Genomic DNA, 4,752 nt, shown 5'->3' on the forward strand with positions numbered 1-4,752 from the left:
GCCGGGACCATCTCGATCACCTGAGTTTGGTCCGCAAAAACGAAGTCCTCGAGAGGAAAACAAAAAACCCCAAGGATGAGCAGGAAGGCAGCCGGTGCTGTGGAACAATGGAACCCATCATTACAGGGTCAGGCGAAGGCACCCTCACTGCCCTGAGCTGCCACTGTGCTCTATCTGGCCCCACCCCACCCAACTCTTAAACACCAAAGACCTTTATTCTATTTATTTTTTATTTATTACTATTTTAGGTGAGGTGATCCTTGGTTGACCTCATAGATCGCAAGGACCTTGTCAGCTTACAATCCCTTATTTTTTTATTTTTTACAACTATAGCACCTGATTTTCCTAAGTGGTCTCCCATCCTAATACTAACCAGGCCCAACTCTGCTTAGCTTCCAAGACCAGAAGGGATCCGGCTTGTTCAGGGTGGCGTGGCTATAGACCCAAAGACCTTTTTATTTTCTCCCTAATACTGCCTTTTCCAGATAGTTTGATGATTTTTACAAAACTGAACAAATTCTTACTATAGAATCTTAGTGATTTTCCTTGTTATTTATCTGAAGGAGTTGAAAACACAGCTACACAAAAAGCTGCACGTGGGTATCTGAATGAAAGTTCTCGTTGGTCTATGTCCTTGCCGGCATTTGGTATTATGAGTGTTCTGAATTGTGGGGCCATTTTAATAAGCATAGTGTTTTCTCATTGTTTTAATTTTCGTTTCCCTGATGACTTACAACGTGGAAAATCTTTTCACATGCTTATTTGCCATTCGTATATCTTCTTTGGTGAGATATCTGTTAAGGTCTTTGGTCCCTTTTTAAATAAGATTGTTTTCTTATTGTTGAGTTTCAAGAGTTCACTATAAATTTTGGATAACAGTTCTTTATCATTTTTTCCTACAAATATTTTCTCCCAGCCTGTGGTTTATCTCTTCATGCTCATATCTTGACATTGTCTTTCACAGAGGATAAGTTTTTAATTTGAATGAAGTCTACAGTATCAATTATCTCTTTATAGATCACGCCTTTGGTGTTATATCTAAAAAGGCATTGCCATATCCAAGGTCATCTAGATTTTCTCCTATGTTATCTTCTAGGAGTTTTATTGTTTTGCATTTGACGTATAGCTCTACGATCCATTTGAGTTAATTTTTGCGAAGGGTACAATGTCTGTGTCTAGATTTATTTTTTTGCATGTGGATGTCCAGTTGTTCCATGATCACTGGTTGAAAAGCCTATCTTGGCCCCGTTGTATTATCTTTACTCCTTTGTCAAAGAGCAGTTGCATTTATGATGGGAATTCTTCTTGAGGCCATGGAAATGTTTTAAAATTAGATGGTAGCACTGGTTGCACAACTGCGTGAATATAAAACTCACCAAGCTGAATACTTTAAATAGACAAATTTTATGCTATGTGAATTATAACTCAATAAAGCTGTTTAAAGGAAAAAGGCTGTGGCCTGTGTGTTGGGTCCCCTGCTCGCTTTCTCCCGCTCACTCTGATGAAACCAGATGTGCCTTGTGGAGGCACCCATGTGGCAAGGAACCACGAGAGGCCTCCAGCCAGAGAAGGTAAGGAGCTATAGGCCCCCAGTCTGACAATACACAAGGAACCGAATCTTGCCAACAACTTTATGAATGAGCTTGGAAGTGAGTCTGTCCCCAGTCAAGCCCTGTGATGAGACCGCAGCCGAGCCCCACACCTTGATTACAGACTCATAAGAAACCCTGACACAGAGGACCCCGCAGATCCATGCCAGGCTTTCTGATGTGGAGAAACTGAGAATAATAAACGCTCTTTTAAGCCACTAAGTAATATCTTATGCAGCATTAAATAATGAGCGTACTACGCAACACCAAACCCTTTCCCTGGTGATAGTTTGTATTGCACCTCTACCAGCAGTGAATGAAAGTCCCCGGGCCACCATGTCCTTACTTAACTTGTTTTTTTTTTTTTTTTTCAGACTTTTAGTATACATTTAGTTTACCAACTGAGCAAGGGCAAAATAATACCTCAATGACATTTTATTTTTCATTTCCTAGCTTACTAATGAGATTGATAATCTTTTCATATGTTTATAGGCTATTCAAATATATCTTCTAGGAAACATCTGTTTTTATCTTTTGTGCATTATTCTACCTTTTCTTTGCATCGCTTTATGATTAAAGCAGTTTTCAAATATATTATAGATACTAATTCTTTGTCAGTTATATGTGATTCAAATTCTTCTCCCAATTTTTGACTTGCTTTTCATTCCTTATCATGATTTTATTGAGAAAAACTATAAACAAATTCAATATAGTCAAATTCATCTATCCTTTCCATTATGCTTAGCGCTTTTTGAGTCTTAAGAAATCCTTTCCTAATCTGAAATCATAAGAATATCCTCCTATATTTTCTTGCAGATATATTACAATTTGGCTTTTCATATTCTAATGTATTTCATCTTTAAGAAAGTTTTGGCTTCTATCATTGGTACATAAATTTTTGCCCATGACGTTTTCTTCGTATTTTCCATCTTTTCCCAGAAGAACAGCTCTTCTTAACTTCTCCCTGTCACCATGGTTTCCAGCTCTCTCTCGCTCTTTCTCTCTGCCTTCCTCTTCCTCCACCCAATGGCCCATCTATGAGAGGCTGAATAAATAAGTTTGGGAACGTATGTGCAATGGGGCTGTTGTACCTGTTGAAAAATGAAACAGAGCTCTATGCTGAGATGGAAGATGCCATCGAGTGACAAAAACGAGCTGCAGCACAGAACGGCCTCGGGTGTGAGAGTGGACATGCGCGTGGACCGGAACAGACATCGGGCGTATCGGTGGCCCTCTCGGGGATGACACACAAATACGGTCACCGGCTTCCCTATCCGAATCTATGCTGCCTGACGGTTTCGCAATGAGCACACATCAGTCTCATAATTTGGAAAAAATAAATGTAAACCAACATGAGGCACTAAAGGAAACCTGCACATCGCGTACTTGATAAATAGCTTCTACGTGCGGGGTCCGCGCCAGGTGCTGAGGGGCACGCCGGACACCAGCGGGTTCCGCCCTCGGCGGAGGTCACTCTAATGTCAACCTCCGCCACTTCCCCATCCCTTCTGCCCTGCTCTTCCTAATCGTCTTACCCTACGGCACGAGTTCTCCCCTCTCCGTGCTCCTAAAACACTCCTGCCCTTGTCTGCCTACGTTAGCCCGTGATAGACTTTCTGCTGCTCCCTGCACAACCCTCATTTCCCTGAACAAATTAGGTCAGGGTTCCTAAGGACGAACTTAAACATGCCAAACTCTCCCCCACCAACCGAGCGAGAGCAGAGAAAAAGAGAGGGCACTCAGCAGACATTTGCTGATTGACTTGGGTGAGGTGGAAGTTGGGATGGGCCTTTTGGGAAGAATCAAATTTCACGTTTTCACTTTAAGGAATGGGATGATCCGGACTCGTACTGCACTCTGAGGGAAAAAATCAATATCCTGCACAAGCAAAATAGGGCAATTGTCATTATAACTATTAGAATACTGTAGGCACCAATCGATTGCTTCCATGCTTGTTATCCACTTTGTGGATTATCTGTGGCCACACTGATCTCCTCATTGGTCGCCCCCTCTCTGGCCTGCAGCCTTCTGCTTGGCTGCAGCACTGGCGGATGCCCAGGGAACAGTGACTAATTTAAACATCAGCTCAGAGCTAAATGTAATTAGGAAAATAAATCTCCTGCAAAGCAACTGCTCAATGTCTATTCGAACCAAACAGCAATAATTACCATCTATTGTTTTAGGTGATCCGTGACTCTGCTCCCCTCGATAACCATGAATAATCATAATTTTCTTATAAGAAATAGTCTTCGTAAGAATATATAATTTTCCTTATAAATGTAAACATACCATAGCCTAAACATACCATATGACCCAACAATCCCACTCCAATTACACTTGGTATTTACACAAGAGAAATGAAAATTTATGTTCACACAAAGATCCGCACGCAAATGTTTATAGTGACTATATTCATTATCACTCAAAACTAAAGACAAATGGTCAATGAGTAAACAAACGGTGGCACAGCTACACGGTGGCATGCTACTCTGCAATAAAAAGGAGAAACTACTGACACCAGCTTCAAAAGAGATGAAGTTCAACTCATCGTGCCAGGCGAAAGAAGCCAGATGCAAAAATGTATACAATCTCATCTATATAGAGCTCTAAAAGAGGCGAAATTATAGAGACGAAGAATGGATAAGTGGGTGCCCGGGGCTGGGGGTGGAGAAAGTGTTAAGTACAAAGGAGTGAGAGGAAGTATTTTGGGGTGATGAGCTGTTCTATTTCTTAAATCTGGTGGTGGTCACACAACTGTGAGTGTTTGTCGAAATTCACAGAACCATACCCTGAAAAGGATGAATTCTACTGTATGTAAAATATGCTTCAATAAACCTGACCAAAAACAAGTCTACAAGTCCCGATTCTCGGTATTTCCTTCCTTCCACAGAACCCCAGTAATAATGCCCCAGAATGAGGAGCCCCTCCTTATGGTTGTATTTGCTAAATGCTCTTTAGAGTTACAATGAGACAAACTGCCGTCCCCAATTTCCGATCATTTCAAGTCACTCATGGAGGTCCATGATCCGTCCTTTAGGAGGAATGAGCTATACAGAGCTTCGTTTTTAATGTACTTTCCTTTTAGTAACTTAAAAATAATTACTTCAGGGTTTTTCATTGGCATCAGGCATTGAGTTTGATAAAGTAGCTTAAATTAGCAGAA

At 41.1% G+C, this 4,752-nt stretch overlaps 1 pseudogene; it reads right to left on the minus strand.

Moving 5' to 3' along the window:
* Positions 1 to 324: 324 nt before the first annotated feature.
* LOC118611841 lies at positions 325 to 443 on the minus strand (annotated as a pseudogene).
* Between the last annotated feature and the right edge of the window lie 4,309 nt (positions 444 to 4,752).

This window comes from Rousettus aegyptiacus, unplaced genomic scaffold, assembly GCF_014176215.1.
Source record: "Rousettus aegyptiacus isolate mRouAeg1 unplaced genomic scaffold, mRouAeg1.p scaffold_m13_p_14, whole genome shotgun sequence".
Classification (NCBI taxonomy): domain Eukaryota; kingdom Metazoa; phylum Chordata; class Mammalia; order Chiroptera; family Pteropodidae; genus Rousettus; species Rousettus aegyptiacus.